At 42.9% G+C, this 14218-nt stretch overlaps 1 long non-coding RNA gene across 1 annotated transcript in view; it reads right to left on the bottom strand.

Annotated features, from left to right (window-relative positions):
• Nucleotides 1-299: 299 nt before the first annotated feature.
• LOC143691368 (uncharacterized) overlaps nucleotides 300-14218 on the bottom strand; it is a 22056-nt gene continuing 8137 nt past the window's right edge. The window contains exons 3-6 of the long non-coding RNA XR_013179492.1: nucleotides 10686-10766; nucleotides 8493-8688; nucleotides 3822-3926; nucleotides 300-455 (exon numbers count right to left, since the gene is read on the bottom strand). This is a non-coding gene — a long non-coding RNA (uncharacterized LOC143691368). The remainder of the gene's footprint in view (nucleotides 456-3821; nucleotides 3927-8492; nucleotides 8689-10685; nucleotides 10767-14218) is intronic.

Below are 14218 nucleotides of genomic sequence, written 5' to 3'. Positions count from 1 at the left end.
TTGAGCAAAGACTGGAAGGAGGTGAGGGAGTGAGCTGCCTGAACAGATCTGGGGACAGCCCCACTTTGTTGAATTATTTTGTCTTGTACGGGGGGTCTTCTTTTTGTCCTTGTAGGATATATATTTTATTCCTATGCTATAATTTTCGCACAATTTGAGGAAGTTTGTGCTCAACCTGTCATATTTAACCAGAGTGCCTCTTACCCACCCTAAACTTCTCATCCTGAGAATAATTCTTGTCTTTCCCAAATCGTCTCATTCCCAAAATAAGTACATTATGAAGAAGTCAGTGTATAATATTTGTTTATTGTTACATTTAATTAATAAGCCATTAGGGTTATAAACAGCTTTCAAAACCTTCTACTTTGCCACAAAACATCATTCAGCCTTCTTTCTGTTTTTTTTTTCTTTTCATTATATTGATGTTTCTTTTGGTTTCCATTGTCTTGGAATAGCTAGAAGAAAAAATGAAAAATCATGGAACTGTATGTAACCTATACCAAATTTTAAAATCTGTTCTATACAACTTGCTAAAATGTACTTGGAAATGTACTGCTTTTTTGTATAGATGTTATTATTATTATGTTGAGGGGTGCATAGTTGGGGAATCAAACCTGCCTCCCAAACGAAAGGCGAGCATTCTACCACTGACCCCGCCGTGCGCCCCTCCTTCAGCCTTCTAAAAGTTCATTCCTATTCCTTGTCCTCTTGAAGTGCCACCCTGCACAAGCGCTGTAAGGGATGAAATGACTAAGTGCGTCTGAGCAGACAAAGTGGGGGTAAGAAACTGCCCTTTGTGGAGGTTAAACATTCAGGGTAGGGTCCTTAAAGAAACAATGACTACAACTCATTGACTAAAATGCAGTTGCACCACGGGGTTTTTTGGGGGGTGATGAAACTGTTCTGTAACGTACAGGGTTGGTAGATACAGGACTCTATGCTTTTGTGAAAACCCATAGAACTCAACACCACAAAAAGTGAGCACTACTGTCTACAAATCAAAAATACAGCAACAACCAGGATGTCAGGTGATCCCAGAATGAATGCTATGCACACTTTGAAAACGAAAAAGTGTATTATAAATGTATGACATTACCTCACTGAAGTGGGTGAGGGAAAAAAAAGGAGCTGACTAAGTCACTTTGGAAATTGGTGTTTTGACAGGAAACTGTAAGGCTAAAGACAAAAGAGAACAGTACAAAAACACTACACACAAGCTGGTCAATTTGTTTCTCACAGAGGTACAAGTCAGCAATTCTGAAACTACTTTATATGTATACTACAGATGATCAAATAAATAAGTAAATTGTGGAAAATGGGAGCCAGATTTCTCATTGTCAGAGAAAGAAGTTACAGTTTATTCAGACAGGAAGGCTAGGAAGAACTCTGAGGCGTTGGCTTAGTGTTGCAGATATCAGCATGAATTATATTTGTTTCAATATATATAGATACAGAAATAAAAACAGATATGTTTGTACACATGGATTAGCATACATATATGTATTTCCTAGTTTTGTCTGCTGAGAGGACCTAGAAGCAGTAACCAATACTTGGGTCCTGATTTCTAAGTAACATTCTCCAATAAAAGAACCTAGGACTCCATGAAAAAATAGCTAATTCTAAGCCTGAAACAGGGAAAACTCATGATGAGCCTGGAGCAAAGTTAGTGTCAGGAATCAAGGAGGTGCTAAAACACAGAAGAAGGAGAGGAGAGAAAGAAAGAGAAAAGAGAAATGGAAAGGAGAGAGACAAAGGATAGACGCGGACAAGTCAAAAGGACATAGAAGCCAACCTGAAACAGTTCCCTATGGCCAAAACTGGGAGAATTTGAGCGAAAAAAGAGAGAAAGAAAGAAAAAAGAACATATTTGATTTAGTCTAAAGAATAAAATAAATATCCATGACTCCATAATACTGAGAAAAATAAATGATTGAATAAACAAATAAAGGCGGAAGATGGGACAAGTCTTCTTTTTAGAAGAATTTCAAATAGTATATGTAGATAATCCTCCCTTCAAGAAAGGGAGCTTAATTCCTGCACACGCACACCGCACACCCACACCTTGAATGTGGACTGGACTTCATGGCTCTCTTCCAAAGAATAGAGTATGAGAAATAGAGAAATACCAATAGAGGAAAATGGTAACTCTACAGTGGAGACACCTGGCAGACACTCCCTTAATCCAGCAGCTGAGATTAATGTGGTGAACATGAGGCAGGAGGTGGAATGGACCCCCAACAGGACGCAATGAGAAGGCTCTCCATGCTGCAGAACCAAAACCCATAGCCTCTGCTAATGATGAGAAAACATCAGATAGACTCAAATTGAAGGACATTCCACAAAATATCTCACCATTACTTTTTAGAGCCTTTAAAGTCATAAAAAACAAGAATGAGAAGTTGACAGGTTCAGAAGAGACTCAGAGGTAGGATGACTAAATGCAGTGTTGTATCCTGGGTGGGATCCTGGAACCAAAAAAGGACATGAGTGGGAAACACTGGTGAAAGTGAATGAACTGTGGAGTTTAGCTAGCAGTACTGGAGCAATATTAATTTCTTAGCTTTGACAAATGTATCAGACTTAGGTAAGATGTGAACATTAGGGGAAGCTGGGTGAAGGATGTACGGGAACTCTCTTTACTGTCTTTGCAACTTTTTGTAAATCTAAAATTATTCCAAACATAAAAAGTTTTTTTTAAAAGAAATGTAAGTATGCTTAAAAGATCTAGAAGCCAGTCAGCACTTTCTCTACCTCTACTTTCCATCTTGTGGTTTTATTTCCTTTCTCTAAGGTGGTTGAGACTCTTTACTCAACCTCTGTTTTCTTCCTCCCCCTCAATCCAATCTCCTTCTCAAACTAATCAATAAGTTTAAAAATAAATAAATAAATAACAGACAGCTTACAGTAGAAAGGGGGCATCCAGCAGTTTGGTGGGAACAATTAGAAAATGTAAATATTTAGCCCTCACAGCTTGCCCATCACAATGGCGACAGCCATATAAGCGCAGTGTTTCAAAGTGAAAGTTAAATATTTATTCTGGCTCCCTGGTCCCTCATCCACCAGGGTTCCTTGCACAGCTGGTTTTTGAATCAAGCCAAGGTTTCTTCTGTTGGCCTTCTGACTTTCCACTCCACATGTGTTTTAGGTAAACAACCCCGTGGCTTCCACTCCATCTGATTGGCACTCAAGGAAGAAAAGCACAGTCTGAGGACAGGGAGCATGTCTGTGCAGTGCTGGATTTACTCAGGGAATGGGAGAGATTTGTGCAGATCAAATACATGAGAGAAGGGATGTGAGTACCGTCTATGAAAACACCAAGATATTGTAAGGCTGTCTTGCTGATGCTCTTATTCACACTGTAGCTTAGTTCTTTCTAGACCATCACTCCACTTGCCACCCACCCAGCATGCTTCCAAATTCAACTTCAGAGGTATCTGCTAACACATATCGTGTCTGCTTGATTTCTCAACCCCTTTGGCCTTTGGCTCTGTAGCTTGAGCCACTTGACCTTCATGCTGCTGAGTTCAGCCTTTGTGGTAGTTTGGAGGCTATATGTAGCTTGGAGGCTATGTGTACCTCATGCTATTTTAATCCATTCCTGTGAGTACAGACGCATTGTAAGTGGAACCTTTTCATTAGGTTATTTCAATTGAGACATGGCCCATCTCTTTCAAGACGATTCTTAATCGTCTTACTGGAGTCCTTTGTAAGAGGCTAAAACACATAGAGAAGCTAAGAGATGAAATTAAGAGAAGTTCACAGAAAAAGCCCCAGAAGAGCTGAGAGAGGAAGCCTCTGAAGCCAGAAGCTGAAAACGATACCTGGGAGAGAAGGACCGGTAGATACAGGTGTCACAGATGCCAGCAGCCTGTCTTAGGAGTCCAGGTATTGTCCTGTTGTTGTCTTGAGTTGGACACTTTCAGGGCCTAAGAATTGTACATTGTAAGTTAATAAATCCCATTGTAAAAGCCAACCCATTTCTGATATATTGCACTCTATCAGCTTTACCAAATCAAAACAGTCTTATATTCATTTATTCATTCATATATTCAAAAAAATTGATGAACTACAGGGAAGCTCTGTGCTAGATAAGCTCTAGGGACCCAGAGATAAATAAGACATACTCCACACCTTTGAATAGTGCACATTACTCTTGCTGCTCATTTGCTTTAGTTCTGACCCCATGTAGGGGCACACTAGACTAGAATCTCTCTTCTCTAACTCACTGTTTAATCTCTCAACTTCAGGATCAAATCTTTTTCCCTGGCTTGTTGCACCCAGATGGACTGGATGGTGGTAAGATTCTCCAGCTGTTTTTGGCTTTGGTGTCCCTTATCTATTGAGGTCCTCTCCAGAATGGTCACAGTGGAGCGAAGAGGAGGTAGCTCCGTTGCTGCCCCCCTCACTCAGTCTAACCATGGAGAGTCAGATGTCTGGCAATGCAGACTATCCACCTACCTGCCTGGGCATTAAGTTTCAAGAGCTGCTTTCTGCCTTTCTCCTTCGTCTTTAGGGACGCTCCATCTACCTGCTGGGAAATGCTACTGTTTTGTCGTAGGCACCCTCACCAATTGTTTGCCTGGACTCCAGTGGACTTTTGACATGCCTCTTGAGAACTGATTTGCCCTGATGGAACCTCCAAGCACCAGCAACTGGGACCTTGTCTCTATACATCCTGCTCCTACCAAGGTGTGGGAGTCTACTTCCAGATCATGGCTCCTCCTAGCTGCTGATAGGGTCCAGGTAGAAATGGCAAAAGGTGCCATTTCAGAGAAGCAAGACTTCTCAGGAACTTAATGATTATCATCCTTGCAAAGAACTGTGCAGAAGCCACTCATTCTTGCCCAAGTCCAAACCAGATCTCTGTGTCTTACCAAGCTATCAAAACCAAGTTGTTGAAGCTAAAATGTCTTGTTTTTGGATTTAATGTCTATATCTCTGTTAAAATCTTTGTCCTTTTTTTAGTGGGGGTTGGAGTGGACCTAACTGAGAAGAGTTCTAATGCTCAGGAGATTGGCAGAGGTTAAAGCATTAGCTGACAACAGAGTTGCTTAGGAAAGCTGTGTGCAGTAGCGGGGTTACAGGAATGTAGGTATCACTCCCCTCGGCCCTCAGGGACTGCGATGGGCCTAGGGCAGCAAAGCTTAGACACTCACCTCTGCAAGAGGGCAGAGAGCAGTTACCTCCATTTACTGAATGAGTAATATTTTTTCTTCTGTGTTCCATGACATGAAGAAAGTTGGGTAGGATGCTTGTCAGAAGAGAGCATCACTGCTACCGTTTTCATTGCCCTGGTTGAAACAATGCCTTAGAATTCTGGGGAGCAGGCAGTTGGGGAGGAGAAAAGTCTGGGGGTGGTAAAAATTTAGAGTTCCAGGAACCAAACTTGGTAGGGACTATCCTCTCTGAAGACTCTTAGAGATGTTAAAAGGGTATAACTACTGAAAATTATGGACTCTAGTTAACAGTGATATTATAAGACTCTTTCATCAGCAGTAATAAATGTATCACACCAATACCCTGGGTCAATAATATGGAGGGATAAGGCGTGTGGGAAGATGAGGGTTTTCTTTTTTATTTTTTTCTGGAGTAATGAAAATGTTCTAAATTTGATCATGGGGTCTTATACACAACTATGGATGGATGATACTGTGAATCAGTGGTTGTATATTTTGGAGGATTTATATTCTGTGTGAATATATATCAATAAAATTGCACTAAAAAATCAAAGGGAATTAAGGGACTGATAAGATCAAGAAGGAAGTTCAAATTCATCACGACATCAGGGGAACTGGGGTAGATGGTTGGAAGGCTGAGTTTCTGATCCAGATATGAAGGATTGGAAAATGACAGAAGAAGCTGAAGAGAGGACAAGAGAAAGAAATCGGCATACCCATCTTAGAGAAATGCTGCTGTCCCTGTCTGGCTTTCACCTGATATCAAGGCATTTAAAGAGAAATCTGCCACTGTCAGGTCCCATACTACCTATAAGATGAAGTCCAACCCCCTCAGCCTGTACTTGAAAGTGTCCTTTTTCCTCTTTTTGATCTCTTCAAATCCTACTCATCCTCTGAGGTTCAGCTCAAGACTGACTTCCCGGCATAGCTCACCCCCTTCTCTGAGCTCCTACCGTTTGGGTTCCCACCATGCCCTGTGCATGGAGCTGCTGGTGCTCTGCATCATAAAAGTTCACATGTGCTGACCTTGTCTTTCACCTTGAAACTAGGCACCTCGCTTTAGGTGCATCTAGCATACTACTAGATTTAGCACAGCCTCATGAAAGGAAGACAGGAATCAAGTTATATTGACATTCTTAATGGCCCAGATGGTTCATCAAGCCTGGGTGTTGCCCATCTGGCTGCATGCAAATAAGCAAATGTCTGTGAGTGGGCAGATTTCCCTGACATGTGCCAACTGGTAGAGGCCAAATCCACCAGCAGTAGGACATGCACACTGTGTGGTCTTCCAGCAGTAACAGCAAATTATGCTAGACTAGTACTTCTCAACCCTGGCCCCCCATTGGAATCATCTGGGGAGCCTTCAAAACTCCATTCTGATTGGATTGGTCCAGGATGGTCCCGGAATACCAGTGTGTTTTAAAGCTTCCTGGGTGACTCTAACAGACACACAGAGTTGAGAACATCGTGCTGAGCTTTTTATATCCTCGTGCCTATCCCTAACTGATATCACTCGTGTCTCTCTGGTGTTTTCTACCCTTTTCTGTGTAATTTAATTTATTTGTCAAGCATTTAGGCAGTGCATTATGTGCCAGGCAGGAACAAGGAGGAACATGATTGTTGCCCTCAAGAAACTCACTGTCTAATGAGGGATACTGTTGTGGAAATATATAAAAGTATAAATAAATCTTCCTATCTCAACTCAGGAACCTAATACGTTCAGGTATATTTTCTGAATAATACCTTGCTATCTGAATTCTCACTCCTTGAATTAAGATGATGTGGGACTCTCCTAAAGCAAACTCACTGTCCAGATGCTGGCTATAACATCCAACAACTGAATCCATCAGGATAGTGCACTATTGTATGTGCTACTGCAGGAGAGTGAATTGAGAATGCATTGGAAAGGATGGCCATCTGGATGGATTATGGTCCCTGGCATCAGGGCTCTTACTTCCCCCAGCAATCAGACTGGGTAAAAGGCACACAGACCAAAGGTGTGAGTAGATGTCAGTGATCACTCTCTTCCTCTGGAGACATTTTTATCTCCCAGTTCTTGAGAGCTTTGGGTCCCTGTCTTGAAACCGTCCCTTGAGTGTGGCTCTAAATAAAAGGCTAAGAACCTCAGTTGGCTGGTTCAGCTGAGGTGTGCAGAGTGCCTGTGGGAAGATGAACACATGGAGGAAGTTTCTTCTAATCAGAAAAATTGGGGATGTTGGGGAAGAGAAGTAGGTAAAAGGAGAGAGCGAACGAGACATGGTGCTTAGCACTGGACAAGAGACAAAAGTGAAAAGTTGACGATGGCACTCTTGAATCCAAACAACACTCCCTATCCTGGTGCCATATTGAAACCCTCAGTTCATTGCCACGACCTCTTTCCTGTTATACTTGGGTGATTTATACAATTGCTCATTGGGTCTCACCTCTGCATGTCTACCCTTAACTTTTATATATTTTTTGATATATTTGGGATTACAGATAACCTGAACTTTTCCATCACTCACTCACTTCTCTCTCGTGGGATTATGATAAACATGATGTGGGAAGGCACTTTGGAGGTATCTCCTTTGTGCCCTACCTTCATGCGACATACAAAAACGAACAACGGAAGGACTAGCTGTTCTGTGAACTGCTAGAGATCCTCTGGTTGCCAGGGGCTGATACCCCACCCTGTCTCCTCCTCTGACCATGCCCCTGAACCTTGGTCCCCCCATTCCTTGTCTCTTAAGGTGTCTGCTTTTCATGAGGCAATGGAGACTCTGCCCATACCGATCCTTTGTCTTCACATTTCTCTAGCCTCTTTCCCTTTCCAACTTTCAGAACAGTCTCTCTGCATTACATCCTAAAAATTATTTCCCAGGCCCTTCATCTGTTGGCCCACAAAGAACAATCGATAAGAGAGTTCAAGAAAGCCGAAAGCCAGGAGCATTCCCCATGCAGGACTGAGGAAAGGTTGAAGCAGACCAGGCACAAACTCTTCAGCTCCTTGTCAGCAGCCTTTGATCTGCGTGGCAGCTAACACGAAAGTAGAATTTGGCCCTCCGACTGTACAGGACGAGACTTGACAAGGAAATCAGTTTCTCTGACAATTTCAAAAGCCCCGACACTTTCGTCACTTGGCACTTGGCCATGGGGATTGGTGCTGTGGACACATACGCACCCCACCAGAGAAGCCATTTTCCCAGGAAGGACTGACAGTTCAAGTGCAGGCAAGTCCAAGAGGAATGAAGGACAAGCTCTTCCCTGCCCTCGTGGAGGACAGGTGTTGCAGGAACCAAGAGGGATTTTGACTGGATAGCTGAGGGAACTTCCTACCTGTTTGGGTTGAAAGGCACTAGGAGGTGGCCAGGGAGTTTGAAGAAACTCTCTCCAAAGCATAAGCATGCCTGTTGCTGGTCTTGGAAGGTTTAAGCAAGAGGTGCTGTAGGTGACCTTTGGAGAGTCTTTCCATCTTTGCAATCCGTCTGATGCAATCCATCAGATGTGCATTTTTTGCCTTACCTTCCTTGTTCTAAAACAACAAACCAATATAAATTAAGTTCGGCCTTTTTATTATAATTCCATCTTCCCACTTGGCTTTTTCTTGTGTTGGGGTTTTCATATTCTAGTGCCCAGTCCCATCTGATCCGACCCACCCATCCCAACTTCTAGCCAGCCTTTTCTACCCTTTTCTATAGAATTTGGTTTATTCATGAAGCATTTAGCAGTGCACTTGGCATGGGGAATCATGAGTCCTTTCGTAGATGACTTATCCTCTCTAAGTCACCTGCTAATTTGCTGTGATTGTGATTAGTAACAGAGAGCTAAGGCCCTGGGCTCACAGTCGGTTCAGTTCAGTGCTTAACAGTGTGACTGGATGACATCTTGAGTGTTCCTGATTTAAAAGACAATGCAAATGTGACCACTTTTCAGGGAGGTTAAGGAAGATTCATTTCTGGAGTGCAAATCTGGACTAAATAACCTCAGAACCCCTCCTTGATGGCCAGAGTCTATGATGTTATTCTTAAGGGATGGGTTCAGAGGATCAGTGAGTCCGGGAGGGTTCTGGATGTCAGGCAGACAACGCCAGTTATTTCCCTAAAGAGGCGGAGTCTTAAGCTGAGTGTGTAGAGGAGATACAATGTGACAATGAGATATGTTCCTCTCTTTCAGAAAGGTCCCAGCTGAAAATAGAGTGAAAGGCAAATAGGAAGTGCAAACACATATCTATTAAGACAAGAACTGAGCTCAGAGCTAGTGTGTAGAGCTGCAGACATTATGTCAGAATGGCCTACGCACTGAATGAAGAGCAAGAGGTGTTAGGAGGGAAAAAGGGGATCCTGAAAGCTATCTGGTCAGTGGCTCTGTAGAAAGGGCTCTGGAGTCCAAACTAGAGGTATGCTGGGTGGTCAAAAGGGGGAAAAACTGTTGTAGTTCAGGTTTCCCAGGAAGCAGACTCTGAGACAAAGATTAGAGTGAAAGAAATGTATTCGAAAGCATTCTTGGTATCAACACCTACAGGTTGAGGGAAGGAAGTGGGATTCAGCAGAGGGAGAAGTCAGCCTGCAGTGCTGGCATGATTCCTCTCCAACTCCACAGGGACATTCTGAAGCTGGGTTGGCCCTTTAGAATTGTCCTATGTCTACTAAGGAGGGCCAAGTCTTTATATCCCTGCAAGAAACAGTCACTGGATGCAGGCTGCCTCTGGGAAGGGGACATTCCCTTGGATGAGGCGTCTCTCTTCAGCAAGTGTTATGCCAGAGAGAGCTGACAGCGACGTGCAATAAGCCAGCCACGTTCCCAGCAGGTGGGGGAGTAAATTCTTTAGCTCTGAAGGGGCATCTGGACGGTGCAACACAGCATCTACTACACCTACTGATCACATACTTCTGAGCTCAGCTGGACTCTGCTCTCAGGACTGGCACTGGTAACCTGGTAAAGTTGGTAGAATTTGCCCGTGTTGCCCCTGACATTCCTTCACAGCATCCAGGCATTCCAATATCTCAGGATGCTGAATCTACACTGTGGGTTCAAAACTCAATGTGTTGCCTTCTCCCACATGCTCAAGGATTATTTTAAAGGCAGTTCTCATGGAGAGATCATGCTTAATTCACAGGAAATGGCCGTTCGTGGTTCAATTTCAATATCAGTGTTACAAGGGGTCTCTCTCTGCCAATGCCTGTTAAAAATCAGATTGCTAAAGAGAAATCAAAACCAGAATCCTTCCCCTCAAATGTATGTTGTTTGGGGGATTTTATTTCCCCAGAAGACATGTTACCTGAACTTTGAGTGGGATCCAAAACTGGTGAAAGTTTCCTCTCCTGGGTAAGTTCCCAAGGAGAGTAATGACAGACTTAGCTGCTTGGCAGACGTGAAGATGGGGCTGCCCAAGGGAGGCGCCTCTGAACTTCCTTGAATACCACATAAATAATCATCTTTCTCAGCAGTACTCTCCACCACCACTACTACCACAACCACAGCATTAGACAAGGGAGGTCTTCCTTAATTAAAGCAGCTATCTTTCCTTACCATCAGTGCAATTAGAATTTAATGAGCCCAGGCCACTTCTTTTAAGGCTTCAAAATTATAGCTGATCTCAACAATCACGTGCTGAAAAAAAAGAAAGTCATCATCCTTTCTGAAAGCATGAGAGATGGGAGGGCAATGGAAGCTGAAGGACTGAAGCTGTTCCATGCTAGAGAGAATAACCAGGACAGAGGATGTCGGTTAGAGAATGAACTGAGAAAATGTGACAACTTCCCTTTAAGAAGTCTAAAAGAATGTGGAGACTCCTCATCTGGCTGGTATGGGGGTGGGGTAAGGCACATTAATCAATTAATCAATGAATTACAAGCATGTATGCAATACTGCTTTGTACCAGGCACTGTGACAGTTCATGGAAGGGAAATACAAAGATACATAAGATTTAGTAGACATAGATCCTGATTTCAAGGAGCTCACAGTAAACTTCAAACTATACTTGAGGCACCCTGAAATGACAACTGATAAGATGAAAAATTCCATGTTGATGTAGAGTAAATCATATGAGTTCAGGAAAGTCACTGTGTTCTGGAAAAGGGGAGAGCCGAGCAAAGGGGAGAGGAAGTGGATAGCCTTCCAAGAGAGGAAAATAGCATGATATGGGCTAGAAATGATCCTGGCCTGTTTTGGTTTCAGTGAGGAAATAATAAGCAGCAAATGAGCCAGGCACCATTTGAGATATTTAACTCATTAAATACTCACAACAATCTTATAAAGGGAGTCCTATTGTTATTATTCCATTTTATAGATAGGGAAATTGAGGCACATAGGGATTAATTAACTTGCCCAAGGTCACACAGATATTACATGGTAGAGCTGGGATTCAAAGCCAGGGAGTTTCACTTAGACCAGTGCTGTCCAATAGAACTATTATGTGAGCCACAAATGTAACTTTAAATATTCTAGCAGCCACAGTAAAGAAAAGCAAAAGAAGCAGGTAAAATTAATTTTAATAATATATTTTACTTAACCCAATATTTCCAAACTATGATCATTTCAACATGCGATCAACGTAACAATTACTAATGAGATAAGCAACATTTTTTTGGTCCATACTCAGGTTATTGAAACGTGGTGTGAGTTTTACCCTTACAGCACATCTCAATTCAGACCAGCCACATTTCAAGTGTGCAACAGTCACACGTGGCCAGTGTTGAAAATCATGTGGGACAACACGGCGCCCAATTACAGGTTATTCCTCTCACTACTCAGCATGCTGCCTCCCTGCTGGGTGGCCTGGTGATGAGATTGAAGAGGTATATTAGGGGCAGGTTGGGTTGGCTTCTAAAAGCAGATGAAGAAGTAAATGGTTTGGACCAAACAGAGCAAATCCAGTGTCTTATGCATGAGGATTCATTCCTACACCCCACATTCTTGGGGTGATTTGTGGCTTACAGGGTGCAACATGGCACCATGAGGCTGGAGCCCGGCAGACCCAGTGTGGGCCCTGCCTCCACCACATACCAGCTGTGTGACCATGGGCAAGTTATGTAATCTGTTTAAGCCTCAGATTCTTCATCGATAGCTATAAAACGGGAATAATCGTGTCAACGTCATTGTGCTATTGTGAGGATTAAAACGGATAATATACTTAAAGCTCTTAGTACAGTGCCCGACATGCTGTAAATACTCATGAAATGTTAGCAGTTATTATTATCAGGAGCCCTACGTTACACAATTACAAAGTTCCCAGTTGCTCCGTGAGCCCATGTCTGGACTGTCACCTGAGTCCCTGCACACTGCATTCCAACTTGGCCTCTTTCCATGATACCAGGGAGAGGCTAAGTCAGACTGGGGAGTGAACTAGTGTAATCCATGCAGTGGCTCAGGACGGGTGTGGTGGGAAAACCCAGAGGGCTCACTCTGAATCCTGTCACCTTGAGAAAATCGTCCAAAAGATGAGCTGGAATGGAAGGATGAGTAATGATGCCTGTGCATGTCTTTCCATCCAGTCAGGAAAAGTAATTTAGGATCCGTGGACTTTAGAGTTCAAAGGGGATTTAGAGCTCACTTAGGGTCAATTGACCCTTTTCATTTTACAAATGAAGGCACTGAAATCCAGCGAGATGAAGTCACTTCCAGGGCTGGGCAGCTAGCTATAAGCAGAGCTAGAGCCAGCAGTCAGGCAGCCCAACTCCTTGTCTGACGATCTACACTTACTAAATCTTGCCTGGGATTCAGCAATTATAGCCTCATGTCAGAACTGCTTGCAAACTTTTCAAATCCATAGATGCTGGGGTCCTCTACAGGAGATTTAAAGGGGTATGCTGCTTTAGTCTGACTTCTTCCCAGGTCCGCTTCTACTTACCAAACCCTCTGTCCTCTTCTGCAAAATCTGGTCCTTTGCATCTCTCTTCTGTGAGGCCTTCTCAGAAGAGAAGGTAATATGATAATATGCTACTATTATCGTAACGGTAATAATAATGATAGTAATAGCTAACATTGTGAGGGCTGGCTACACACAGCCACTGTGCTAAGTACTCTACAGAGATTATCTCTTTCAATCCTCACAAGAACTATTCTCTCTTTTTTTTTTCAGGTGCATGGTCCAGGAATTGAACCCAGGTCTCTGACATGGAAGGTGAGCATTCTTCCACTGAACCACCCATGCAACCTATTCTCTTTTTTTAAGCCACATTATATGGAAGAGAAATCCAAGACTCAGTCACTGGGAAAGGAATTTGCTCAAAGTCACACTGTAGTGATGGAGCTAGGATTTAAACCTATCCCAAGATCTGACCCCAGTGCTCTTACTGCCAGTTCTATATAACCACTACATTAATTAGAACTTATTGGGATGCTGCTTTGTAATTTCATCTTTTTCTTGTGTATGCAAATAGGCTTTGTCTTCACCCAGCCTGTACGTCCACAGAGCAAGGATGAAGTCTTCTTCCCCCGGCCTCCGCTGTTTGCCTAAGCTAGTGGCAGCTCAATGAATTTATGAACTAAAAGGAGGTGGACAAAGGGTGGCCAAGGAACAGGGGCTTCTATAGACTATCCTGAGGCATCTAGATATTTTTGAAACACAGAAAAATAATTAAAATAGAAAGTTTATGTAATCATAGGGTTGGAATGGATCACAGAGATCTAGTTCTATGCCTGTTTATAGACAGGGAAAACGAGGTCTTTGAAAGTTAAGTGACCTGTTAAAGGTCCCATAGAAAGTTGATGGCAGGAATAAGATTGGAGTCTTTGTAATAAAAACAAATACAGGGAGGCACAACGGTGGCTCAGTGGCAGAATTCTTGCCTGCCGTGCCAGAGATCCGGGTTCGATTCCCAGAGCCTGTCCATGCAAGAAAAAAAAAAGGTATGTAAAAGGTTTATTTGGGTGCACGGTGGTTCAGTGGTAGAATGCTCGCCTTCTATGCAGGAGACCCAGATTCAATTCCTGGGCAAAACCAAAAATCAAATACAATCACCATGCTTTATCTCCATAATATGTACTGTGTTTTTATATTAATGATCTAATATACTCCACAAAATGAGGTGGGCAATTTAGCCACATTCTATTGATGAGGC

The sequence above is a fragment of the Tamandua tetradactyla genome, chromosome 7 (genome assembly GCF_023851605.1).
Source record: "Tamandua tetradactyla isolate mTamTet1 chromosome 7, mTamTet1.pri, whole genome shotgun sequence".
Lineage (NCBI taxonomy): Eukaryota > Metazoa > Chordata > Mammalia > Pilosa > Myrmecophagidae > Tamandua > Tamandua tetradactyla.
The sequence above is the reverse complement of the archived record's forward strand: the minus strand, read 5'-3'. Positions and strand labels throughout refer to the sequence as shown.